A 13334-nucleotide genomic window follows, 5' to 3' on the forward strand; every position below is an offset into this window, starting at 1 on the left:
ACAGTTGACCATTGTATGAGCAAACGAAGGTCAAGTTCTGGACTGCTATGTTGCAAGGGATTATGGAGCAATTATTTGCCTAAAAGTAGTTTGGAACTCACTGTGAAAACACATATTACACATGTAGCCAAATACTATGACTAAGGTGTCAATTTAGACAGTGCAATTCTAGTAATACTGTGACTACCAAAAATGTTTCCCTCTAATCTGGCACAATACTAAAGATCCTAACAACAATAATAAACACACCGCAAAACTGTCTTGGCTGCTGGAACAAGACTGAACTGCTATTACAAAAAGACGTGCTATTCTTCACTGAATGGAATTGACTCCAAAAGTAGAATGCTTCAGGCAAACCCTGCAGTTTTAAGCTGCTTATTAGCCTGGATCCCAGAGGAAAAATAAAGATTCCAAAACAAACTATAACACTGTAAAACAAAGGTACTGTATTATGCCATGGAATCCCATATTCCCTTACCATACTCATTAAAAGGCATTGTGCTCTAAAAGCTGATTTTAGCAACAACTAGTGTAGTATTCCATGGCTCTTTCCATTAAGTTATTTTGCTGTGGGAGCTGATGAAATAAGGGTTGAATATCACCCATTTCATTTGTGTAAACTTAAACAGTGCTTTTGGGAATGTGCTGTCACCCTGGGACTCATGCCAGGAAAGCACACTACTATTAGTTCACAGTGCTGAGCTGGTGCGCCACACAACAGGCCCGTTTACTGAAAGGGGTTACTTGGCCTGTCCTGCAGAGTGTTTTTTTTTGTAGAAAACTAATTTGCAAACAGTGAGTGAATGTTACGAAGCCACATTCCAACGGCCACATCATCTATGACTGAAAAAAGAAACGCATGAGTACAATAATTCTAGAATTTCAGGGGAGAGAAGAATTTAAGGCAATGTCCCTTTCTTCCTGACCAAACGTATCAATCATGATGTAAGTGGAATGGGTAAAAAAAGTTCAATTATAATTTCCATTAGAGAACCTCATTAAACTATTTATGAATTACATGGCTGGAAGAGAGTTTTTTACCAACTGAATTCTTTTTTATGGGTAATAACTTACAGTTACAGTATGTGTTACTTTTTAGTCTAACTAGACTGCTTTGTCAGAGTAAAAAGTGGCAGAATTTGTGCCTTTTTTAAAACATACTGTACTGTACATATCAATATGTATGTTTCAAAACATACATTGTACTATACATCAAAACAGCTCTCACTGTGCAACAAAATTTGCCATAAATCTATATTGTATATTTGTAAGTCTTAAAATAGACAGGACAATAATAAACAATGTAAGTTATTGCAATATGTTAATAAATCTCAGAAAGGGTCATTTTAATGCTCTTAATAGGAGCTACTTAATGGTACACTCCCAGAATAATTGGACATCGTAAGCAAATATTCGAGTGGAAAATTAAGAGACCCCAGTACTGAACTGGAGTTATTACTTGGGTGACCCAAAGTTTTTTATTTAGTTTGGAAAAATGCCTTGGTCTTAATTTAAATTCTCATCACTGCTGTTCATGTTGCAAACAAATTTCCTTTTATGGGATGATAAAGCACTGACTTTAATGCGTTGTATACTCTAACCCAAATCCAAGAAGAAACACTGTCAGAGGATTATACGAAACAGATTGCACAGTTTAACGGGCTCCTTTTAAAGATTCTGTCTCCTCTGCTTACCCGTGTGCATTTATTTGCAGGTCAGTAAACGTGAGCTCGGGTGAGCCCTACCAGAGCTGCCCCAGTCAGGATGCGAACAAGCCACAGGGCTCAACATGTATTTGAGCTGGAATGAGAACAAAGAGCTGAAACAGCTGTTTGGTAATGTGCATTCATTAATTACATGTTGATGCCCGAAGTCCTGCTTGATGGCATGATAAAAACACTGATTTGAAGTCCCAGTAACATTAAATAAGATACTGCATCTTGTCCAATGTTAACCTCTGAGGATTCTGAGGTTTTCAGCCTCTTAATCTATAAGAATTTGGGTCATGTGTCTTTTTGTGCCAGTGGGTTTCATTCTATGTCTGTTTCATGTAATTTTTTCAATAATAATAATAATAATAATAATAATAATAATAATAATAATAATACACAGGAGCTGTCAGTGGGGAGGAAAACAGAGTGATGAAGCTAGTTCACAAATGGGGATTATTAGGAGGCCATGATATTTAAAGGATAATGGGGAATTTGGCCAGGAATCCGGGGTCACACCCCTACTCTTTACGAGAAACACACTGGGACCACAGAGAGTCAGGACCTAAGGTTTTAAGTCTTATACAAAAGACGGCACCTTTTTTTAATATAGTGTCTCCGTCACTATACCGGGGTATGAGGACCAACACAGACTGCAGGGTGAGCACCCCATCCAGGTACTGACCAGGCTCACACTGCTGAGGTTCAGTGGGCTGCCAGCTGTGGGTTGCAGGATGATACTGCTGCTGGAGTGGGTATTTAAAGCAAGTGTCATAATTATGTTCAGAGTGCCTTGCAGGTGCCGAGAAGAGCTGACGCTGAGTTTTTCTGTATCAGCCTATTGGTTGCATAATGCAAAACAAGGGGCAGATTTTTCCCTGTGACTTTTAAGAAATGAATTTGTCTGACTCTTTTGTTTGAAGCAATGCATAATTAACCACTCATAAAGCAGGGTATTTTACTGAGATAATCGGAGTAAAACACCTTGCTCACAAGTACAACAGCAGTGCTGTACCAGGATTCTGAGCCTGTACCCTTCAGTTATAAGTATGGAGCTCTAATACTCTGGAAGCTAAAAGATCATTATTCTGTGTCTTCGTAGAACAGATCTGTTCTTCTGAGACCTTCGTCTGAATGACAATGAGCGTTAACATTTATTTCCAATAGTCTTTTCTGCCTCAAACCGTTTGCTGGAGGCAACTGAGATTTTTCATCTCCTTGTCCTCTGTGCATGTTGCTTTGGCTGACTGCCATGAAGTAATTAACAAACCCAGATTGCAAGGCAGCTCAACTTCTGAAATGATCTCTACAGGGGAAGGTCCCTTATGAAAGTTTGCCACAGCTGCATGATAAATTTACACTTTTAACATGATTGTCCCTTGTATTTATCATACATTCTACCTTATTTCTGCAAGATCTTATTAGGCTCTCAGTGTGCGTTATCATAGCTGCTTACAGTATAACAGCATGGTTTACCATAGTAAGTGCTTATGAAGACTGTCATTACATTAACCAAAGTGAATCATGATGCTATTAAATAGTTATAGGCCTTGGAGTGCTGTATAAAAGTAGGCAGTTCGTTTTAAATGGCTCTAAATCTATTATTAAACATTTGGTATAGGTTCTAATGCAGCCACTGAAGTCTGCAGTCTCTGTGAGGTGGATTAAAATGGAAGGAAAAGATTAAGTCATCTGTTTTTTGTTTTCGTTGCTTTCTTTTTTAGTTTACTTTAACTATCTGACTTTGCCCCTGGGATAAAAACGTGTGCCACAGTGCTTGAAAGACAAAGTTTGTCTTACGTGCTATGTTGTAAGAAAATCCTTTTTTTCTGTCTGAGCTGTATAGTTTTTAGTGGTAATGTATTATTAATTCATGCATTTGCAGAGGGCATGTTTAATGAAAATGAGGCCTACACTCCGTGTTGCGAAATGACTTCAGATGTTTCAAAATTACTTGTAACATAAGCATTTAAATTTTAATGAACAAATCCAGTGCTGGGCGGCACAGTGCTTACATGGCTACTTTGACTTGGCAGGGTCCTGGGTTCGATTCCGGGGGTGCTATCTGTGTGGAGTTCGTATGTTCTCTCCATGTTCACATCGGGTTCGCTCCAGGTGCTCCAATTTCCTCCTGCAGTTAAAAATAACGTGCTGGCAGGTTAATTGGCTTCTGGGGAATTTGGACCTGCTGTGAATGTGTACAGTACATGATTGTGTCTATGTGTGCCCTGTGCTGGACTGGCATCCCTTTCAGGATGTATCCCACCTTTGCTCAATGCTTCTTGTTATGGGCTCCTGGTGGCCTAAACCCTGAATTGGATAAGAGGCTATTGAAAGTGATGTGATGAAATGTAATGTTACTCCGTCACCTTGCCTGCTATCCATCTCTTGATTTAATAATAATAATAATAATAATAATAATAATAATAATAATAATTGCTTACACTTATATAGCGCTTTTCTGGACACTCCACTCAAAGAGCTTTACAGGTAATGGGGACTCCCCTCCACCACCACCAGTGTGCAACATCCACCTGGATGATGCGACGGCAGCCATAGTGCGCCAGAACGCTCACCACACACCAGCTCTCAGTGGGGAGGAGACCAGAGTGATGAAGCCAATTCATAGAGGGGGATTATTAGGAATCCATGATTGGTAAGGGCCAATGGGAAATTTGGCCAGGACGCCGGGGTTACACCCCTACTTAATTATTCTTAATTATTCTTACTCACACTTTATACAGTCTGACTAATCATATAATAATCATATCACATATCTGCTGAATACAGTGCTGAACACGGCCCCTATCTGATTCCTCTTTCCAAAATGATTGCTGCCGCTGCAGAGCACGCAGCCTCCCTCAACCAATTATCCTATTCAGTTCTTAAATGGGACAAATAAAGAATTTTGGGGGGATTTTCATTGAGAAAGGTCAGCGTGTAACCATGGCTAAGGTGGCACAATGTCCTGGACACGTGATATTGTGTATATACGTTCTCCCTTTAAAGGTTGTTACAAAGCTGTCTGGAACCAACAGAAAACTGAATTATTATTTTTTTAAAAGGTCATAAATCAAAGCAGCGGGTGGCTGGTCTTATGGCAGCTAAAACGTTATCGGCACTGCATTGCAATTGGAGCTTCTGCATTCCCACTCCCGGCATCACTGGATCCTGGATATTATTGAGATTGAACTTCCAGCTGCTGGGATTCATAGTCCCCGTGTGTCTGTGCGTGTACACGCCCACGCATGTGTGTGTGTGTGTGTGTGGTGGGAGGAGCTGTGGAGTCTTGCAGTGCTGCTTCTACAATCACTGGAGTGGGGGGGGTGCATTTTGTGTTTGGAAAAATCAAATTAAACATTTGTTCACATCAGAAAAAGTCATAAATCATGTAGAATACATAAATTAAGAAAAAAAGGAGTGGATTTTGCACACAACAGTAAAAACAGATCTTGATATAATCATTGGAACTTTAAATTCTACAACAATAAAACTAAGCAGACCACTGGTTCAAGACTAACTGCTCATGTTATGCCTTGGCCTTGAAAAACTGGGGCAATAAGAGTTTAAGAAAATATGGGAGACTCCACATGCTGTTAAATTCCCGGATTAAAAATGTGTAGCCATGGGTTTCTTTCTAGAGAGGGAAAAGACACACATGATACTGCTGCAGATCTCTTGCTGCTACAGGTCAGAACATGCAGTATAATGGCAGAGAAACGTATGATAGGAAGCGACGTGACAAGTCAGCAAATGCACCAGCTGCCTGTAATGTCAGATAAAATAACTATGGACATAAGAAACTTTTTTGAGCAAAATGTGCTAAAATGTATTTCATATGCAATCCCACTGATTGCTTGTTAAAATAAAAAATACATCCTTCTGCAAAAGCAATGTTTTTCACATTTCCAAGAGGACTGCTGAAGTCTTGTACTGTGTTGAACACAGCCAAAAAATGCAATATTTTTCAATGGTGTATCGTATGGTATAAGCATTTAATTGAGTTAAATCTCTTCTTGCAAATACCCAGATCCCTTTGAGAGACAACACCCATATTACAATTGCATGAAAAACTCTGCATGAACTCTTCCCCTGACTTTTATTGAAATTTCAGTGGACGAAGCTGATAGAATAAATAGTATGGTTCTCCACAAACACACCTCCAGGAAAAAGACAGGACTTTACTCATAATCAAAAAATTAACATGTCAATTTCCTTTAGGGACTGCCCAGCCGAAGCTGTGGAAGACCAAGACAAGGGTGTAGCAGAGCACAAAAAAACTGTGACAATGTCATCCCTTTTCATAGAGGAGACCTGGAAAAGCCTCCAACCAATCCTGAATGGCAACCAACCTCGAAGAGTGAATAAGCATATTAAAACTCAATACTTTAGGAAGGAACACGGCTTTCAGGTATATCCAGTATGTTAAAAAAGCTATCATAAACTTAAACTGTTTGGTTCCACTCCAGACATTTCAACTTTATTGAATTCCCTGGTGTTTATTTTGGATCTGAAGTTGAAGGGTAATATTTTGCCTCCTAGACACGCAGAGGAGAAATATTCTGCTTCAGTGGAGAAATCCCAGGAAGGAATTGCTTAAACCGATTATTGCAGAACACCTGTTAATTTAGAATTACGTGTATCTGAAAAGGAGCAGGTCATTCTGAATTGCAACTATATAAAGTGCACAGTGCTGAATGCCAATGCATCTGTATTTCCTGCTCATGTTTCGCAGTTTAATGTCTTGTGTTTCCATTTGGTGCTTTTCTCCAGCCTGATCAATACAAAGCCGATAGAGTGGTCTAGCCACACAATTGGGCATTTCGTTTTGTCGGCTTGTCGATATTTCAGCCTGCTGGAACTCGGCACATCTCTGCTTAGTTTCTCTGATTAAACCGATCTGTTGCAAAGTCCCAGTCCTTGGGAAACCACTCAGCAAACACACCTACAGTACATGTCAGGAGGCTCTGGTTATGATTCCATTTTTATAGCTGCACAGTAGCATCACAGACTTAATAAAACTGCGATCAGATGGGAACACTTGCAATGTAATAACTTCTAATGCCTTTTATTACCAGCGAAGCCTGCTTTTACATGGGCCTGCATAACATCTTGCAATACTTGCAATATGATTTAGTCACACAGTTAAAACATAAAGGTAGTCTAATTGAAAGAAACCTTTTTTGCATATACTGTATCTTATGATGTATGCGTTCATTTATATATACGGTATGTATACAGTAAATGTATGCAGTTGTAAAAAACCTTGGATCCTAGGCTAAAAGGGGAGTTGCAATGCTATTCTCATATTTCGGCATTAGAAAGAATTATCAGTGCTGAGTGCATTTCAAACCACAACGAAAGTAAAACGTACACAGTAACTTGTAAAACCTCCTATTAACTCACAAAATAGATGGAATTTCCAGGTATATGCAGCGCCATTTTTGAGACTCTTCCAGGGACGTGTTGCTCTGTTACGCAGTAAACAAGCGGGCTTGTGAACACATCTCTTTTAATCCAATAGAAATATGGCTTTTGATTTCCAGAAATACTACTTACTTGTTAACTCTACATGCATGTCCTTATTGGAACATTTCTGTGGTGAAATGTCTGCTTCACAACCTGTACTTGTTTGCTCGTACTGTACATCACATTGCATTAGTCATTACAGTGACTAGTGAGCAGGAAGAGCCGCTTCATGTTGCAATTCGTGAGAACTCAAATGCGAATTTGCAGCAATATGGCGTCTTACAATAATTTCACAAATTGAATGATTTTGTGCTTAATTCGGAATGTGTAAATTGTGTTCTACGACGTTAATTACTTTACTTTGTGACTGAGATTGAAGCTGGTCTGAGAAATTGGGACTGCAGTTCTCCTTTAAAATAACAGTATTTCATGACCGGAGCTACTAACAGCTGGGGTTCAAAGATTTTTCCAGGGAGTTTCTGTCTGGATCTTCCCAAACCACCCTTCAGGATGCAATTGTTTAAAGTAAAACTGATGCTTTTAGATGGAGAGTTTCCACTTCACAAACTTCAGTACTTTCAACAATGAGCTACTGTAGTTACTCACGATAACATTTTCAACAAACTTGGCAAACCAGGAAATTAAACTGGAGGACAGTTTCCACTGCTTTGTCAGTTGCAGAATTAAAATAGTTACTCATGTAGACTTTTAAAGATGGGAATAGTAACTCAGAAATACCTAATAAACTGTGAGTGGTATCAGATCTTGTCTCCAATGGAAAATCTAGAGTAGGACCCAGAGTTAATTTCTACCTATAGTGATAGAGAAATTGAGTGGTAATACTTGTAAATAGCTCGTTTATATCGTCTATGGTTTGTGATCCTCAATCAATTTGTAATTTATGAGGCACACGCCTTCAATAAGCAAAATGTGTTGCAGGAGGAAGGAAAACCATTTCATCAAATGGGTTTGCAATGCAGGAGTAAAAGAAAGAGTCAGGGGAAGATGGGAGGAGGCGATGAGGGTTGAAGGAAAGGGCACACACGACTCCATGGGGTTGGCTGGCACAGGACTGGAAGACACGCTGGAGGGACGTCACTCCACACGTGGGAGCGGAAGAGACTAGAGGGTAAAGCAAAATCTGATAGAGGGAGATAAAATGACATGATTTCATATTGCACTTCATCCTTTCAAATAGGTACAGTATAAAGCACTCTGGGGCATTGCTCACCATAATAAGGCATGACATAAAAGAATAACCCACTGACTGATGAATTGCCAAACTCATCAGCCTGGCATTTTTTAAGATTACCACATTTTTTCATGCCTTTATCATTTAATTTTTCTCTAAGGGAGACGTTTTACATTTTATTTAACATACTGGTTAACTGCTCCTAACCAACTAACATCCTTGACACTGCAGGCTGCCCTGTGTTGACCACAACAGAGAGAAACCGCACGATAATAACATTGCTTTACAATTATATAGTGCCTTTCACAACACAAAATCCCCAAGGAGGGGACCGATTTCAACAAACACTGAGGTGCTGCCAGCGGCTGGTTAATGTACACCAGTAGCACTGCTGCAGAACAAATTAGGAAAAAAAAATTGGCCAAACTGTCCCAGATGCCCAGAAATGACTTTAACCAGGACACTGGGGGATAACCTCCACCACTACTCCCTTATTCCTACTAATAGTGCCATGGGATCTTAATGACCAAGTGATCAGGATCCCAGTTTATCATCTGATTCGATGGAAGATACTTACTTCAGCACAGTATCCCCGATCATCATGCCGGGGCACGGGATTGGAAAGTCTCATCCAGGGGGAAGAGCGCCACCTACTGGTCCACAGTTCCCAGCTGGATCCTGGTTTGCCTTGGAAATCTACAAACAGAGAAAGAACGATCGCACACCCACAAATGGCAGCAGAAAAAAGCACCATAAAAAGAAACAAGACTGCTATCTTCTTTTCTTTACTGCCTTGATCACAGTACAGATCAGAACCAACCTTGCTTGGCTTCTGAGATCCGACGAGGTCAGGCTACAAGCTGGCAATGCTGATACGCTAGGAAGCTACCAGAGGAGTCTTAAGCTCCAGATTTAAGGGTGGTCAGTGTAATTTGGAAGTTGTTCTAAATTGATCTGTCTAGGTAACAGGAGGTTTGTTACTATTGTATAAGGTAAGATCACTTTATTGGCCACATACAATTTCTTGAATTAGGAATTTGTCTTTTCGCATACCCCAACTTGCTCTCCATGGGACACACAGACAGGGAGAGAAGCTTGGGGTCAGAGCGCAGGGTCAGCCATTGTACAGCGCCCCTGGAGCAGCTGGGGTTAAGGGCCTTGCTCAGGGGCCCAATGGAGTGGAACTCCTCTGCTGGATGCGGGATACGAAGCAGTAGCCTTCCAGCCACAGGCGCAGATCCTGAGACACAGAGCCACCTGTATGTTACAGGTCTCTCATTTCCCCCCTCATAAATAGAACAGATACAGATGCAGCCACACTTCTCCCTTTTTTTCCGTTAAATGACCCAGGACTTGTGGATGGCCTGGTGGTGCAGTGGGTTTCCTCTGGGTGCTCCGGTTTCCTCCCACACTCCAGAGATATACCGGTAGGTTAACTGCCTTATGGAATAGCTGCCCCTGGTGTGAGTGTTTCTGTGTATTGCAACAGAGTGGGATTTGCGGCTGCCTTTTCACCGGCGGAGGATCGACACCTCTAGTCGAGGTAGGGTAGAGACGCGTAGCCACTGGGTTGCGTTCTCTTGGCCCGCAGGAAATCATGACAATTGCGAGGATCTCCGGGAGAGTAGAGGGTTCTGCAAGAGAATGAAACGGACGTCCGCAGCCTTTCAGCTGGTGCTGTGGTTCTGAAGCGGACGCAGGGAGATCGCGTGAGAATGCAATGTTGGGTTCCTAACGAAAACCCAGGTGGTACTGATATACATTCTCACGTGAAACTGGTTAGAGAGAGGGCAGCTAGAAGGCCCCCTAGTGGTGTATAGTGGGAAATCCCTTCCCACTGTCACAATATGTACCCTGTGATAGACTGGCATCCCATCCAGGATGTATTCTGCCTTCGGCCTGTTGCTTGCTCGAATAGGTTCTGGCTCCCCTGCAACCCATTTTTGGATAATGGGATGAGAAAATGGATGGATGGACTCTGGACTTACATAAAATCCATAGAGGGGGACATTACGCTGAGGACAACTCAATGTTGTCCAGCTTTGAAAGACAGAATGCCTTATTACCACGGCTATACAGGTTAAAATGGAGTGCTGTTGCAGCGGAGCTAGTTCAGATACGGCTGGTTCCGCTGGAGACCCGGGTTCGCGCCCCAGGTGATGCGGGACGGAACGGGGTGGCAGAGGGCACGACACTGCACGGAACCGCCATGATCACACTGTGCAGTGTACATGAAGTCAGGACAGCAGCCTTCTAATCAGAGAATTATGGGACACGTTAAAGGTGGATTTGTCCTTCAGCAGCAACTGGACTTGCTTGCTAGGACACCTATGAGGTGCAATCATCTGAATCTGAAGTACTGCCGCTGCTTAACAGATATTAGAGCACAAAATTAAGCAAAGGCTAATTTAAGTGGAAGCGTCATTAAAAATGTACAAAACAGTGGCATATTTTAGATATTCTGTTTGTCTGATAGAATTTCTAAGCAGCCTTTATTACTCTTTTGAGAAAGATCTACAGCCAAATTATCTCAAGCAATTAACTTATTAGCCTCAATTTTACACTTTCAAATTGTGAGTGTCACGCAAATGATTGAATAATTAAGGGAAAAGGCACGTGCACACTTCACATATTAAATGCACTTATACTTACAGTAAGTGAATAACAAACACGGACAAGGGTTCAGGAAATTAATGTGGAATGTGGAAATTAATGGGTTTGTTATTTTGGGGATTTTGCTAATTGCATTACAAAGAACGTCAAAACCTTATTTGGACACCTAAATTTGGAAGCAGAATACATTTATGTGGGGTTATGGGAGGCGGTTTGGCGAGGAAGTCACCATCTTGGCTTACAGCCTGGGCTCAGAGGTGTGGCCTTGACAAAAGACGACTGCCTGGTATTTGGAAAAAATCTGCAAAATGAGGCACAGCTGGTCTGAACAAGTAATTAGCACTCAGAAGACATACAAATTCCATGTGAGGGAAAGGAACTGTTGGGATACACTGTGCAGACCAGGAGCCACACCTCTGGAATAAATAATAAGCTTATCAGATGAGCTGCGAGGAAAAGGCTAGGCTGCCTAAGCTCCAGCCTGGAAGGAAGGTGTGTGTGTGTGCGTGCGCGTGCGCTCATTAGAAACAGATTTGGCTGGCTTACTGGTCTGTGGGGCTCAGTGAGTTAGGAAGGCTGGAGGGAAATACTGTACAGCTAAGGCTAAACTGAGGAGTTTTACAGGTGCTGAACGGACTCAATGGGGTTGAACTGTGCTGCTGAGAAACCAAGAGAACTGGGCAGCTAATCAGGGCTGGCTGGAGGCATTGGTACCTTGAGAAGTTGGTCAAGGTAGCAGCATACTGTACCTTCTCTCCACAGCTGAGAAGGGAATGCAGGTGGCTCGGATTGGGTCCCTAGCACTCCCAGGGCCTGATCTGTAAAACAGACTCAGACTTGGAGTGCGAGATGAAAAGGAAACCAGCTGCTGCTGCTTTGTCAGGGACACCAGCGTTGGGTACAGAGAAGGGTCCCTGCCCAAACAGGATCTGCAGGGAAAGTTACCGACAGGAAACAGTTTGTTGTTGTGATGTTGTGTGTTTGTTGTGAACAAACTGGTTGTTGGTGAAGATCGGGTGTTTGAAGAGAAGGATGGATGTTCGTCTGTTATGCCTTCCAGCACTTAGGGGCAGCAACATCCTGGTGCTGTAGCCGTAACATTAGCTTCTTACGAGACAGGGTCGTTAGCCTTGTGCCCAGCCTCCAACATGGAGGACCCTGCGCCCGACGTGGGACACAAACCCACTTCCCTGAGATTATGAGTCTCATGCTCTACCAACGGAGCTAGCCGGGATGCCTGAAGAGAAAAAGCAAAGTTATTTTGGGGAAGAGTTCCACGGGGCGATGTGGAGTTACAGTACTTGAATTGAGTACACTAGTGCCTGGCGATTAATGAAGAGAGTGAGCAGCTGATGAGGTCTAGTGTCTTGTGTGAGTAAAGTCAAGGAAAGAGCAACCTGGAAGAGAGACAGACTGAGAGAGAGGACTGTGCACTTTTCCTTTAGAGGTGAACGTTGTGAAAGAATAAGAAATGTGGTGATGTACGCCAGACGTTGTCATATTAAGGAAATCCCTGAACCCTTGTAACTTCCTTCAGAGTAACCTGAAACTACCTGAACTCTGCAGGCTGTACTTGCGGCAAACGCAATGACGCCTGAATGTAACAGTTTACAGATGAGGTCATCAACTTCATAATGCATATTTAGTTGCTAGAGCCTTACTGGTCTAGATATCTCTTCCAACTAATGTAAATATCCAAGTGAATCATCCGCAAGGACATGGCTGGACAACTTGTTTCATTCACACATCACCCTTTGTGTAAAGAACCTGGTCTCTGTGCTACAGTACATGTCAAATGATTAGCAAGCGCATTAAAGCAATCAGTCAGGTGATAATTATTAAGTAATTAAGATAATTGTTTGAATATTTTGTTTGAGGCTGTTATCGCTTCTGTTCAAAGGTTGAAGAGAATCAGTTGCTTTAACTTTTCTGTGTCTGACTGTCTTTTAACACAGGAATTACAGTATTCTTGCCTCTCTTCCTGGGGCAGCGGTGCCCTTTATTGTAATGCAGCAATGAGAGCTGTACACAAGAGGCCTAACTAGTGCATTGTATAATTTCAACATTACTTTATTTAGCTTTTCTTGAGAGGCGTTGTGGGAATCGACAGTATAACTCAGTTTTTTCATTCTGTCAGTCATTCAGCAGCAGTCTAGTCAGAGCTGTCATTGAACAGTATTGTCAAGTTTTTTAATCCTCACTTAATTTTAAGAGAATGGAACAGTTATTCCCTTTTAAAAGAAATACATGGAAAGACGTTTTAAAAGAGATATTCTATTTTTTGCGGACTTGTACCCATTCTCCAGAATTATGTAGCACAATCCCTTTTTAAGACTTGGGATATTTGAACA

The 13334-nt window shown here is 41.7% G+C and overlaps 1 long non-coding RNA gene across 1 annotated transcript; it reads right to left on the bottom strand.

The window, feature by feature from the left end:
- Nucleotides 1-8980: 8980 nt before the first annotated feature.
- Nucleotides 8981-11806, bottom strand: LOC107077966 (uncharacterized). The gene is made up of 3 exons (XR_001478943.2): nt 11733-11806; nt 9903-10004; nt 8981-9066 (listed from the first exon to the last, which is right to left on the bottom strand). It is a non-coding gene; the product is annotated as an uncharacterized lncRNA (long non-coding RNA).
- Nucleotides 11807-13334: the final 1528 nt, after the last annotated feature.

The sequence above is a fragment of the Lepisosteus oculatus genome, chromosome 7, assembly GCF_040954835.1.
Source record: "Lepisosteus oculatus isolate fLepOcu1 chromosome 7, fLepOcu1.hap2, whole genome shotgun sequence".
NCBI classification, from domain to species: domain Eukaryota; kingdom Metazoa; phylum Chordata; class Actinopteri; order Semionotiformes; family Lepisosteidae; genus Lepisosteus; species Lepisosteus oculatus.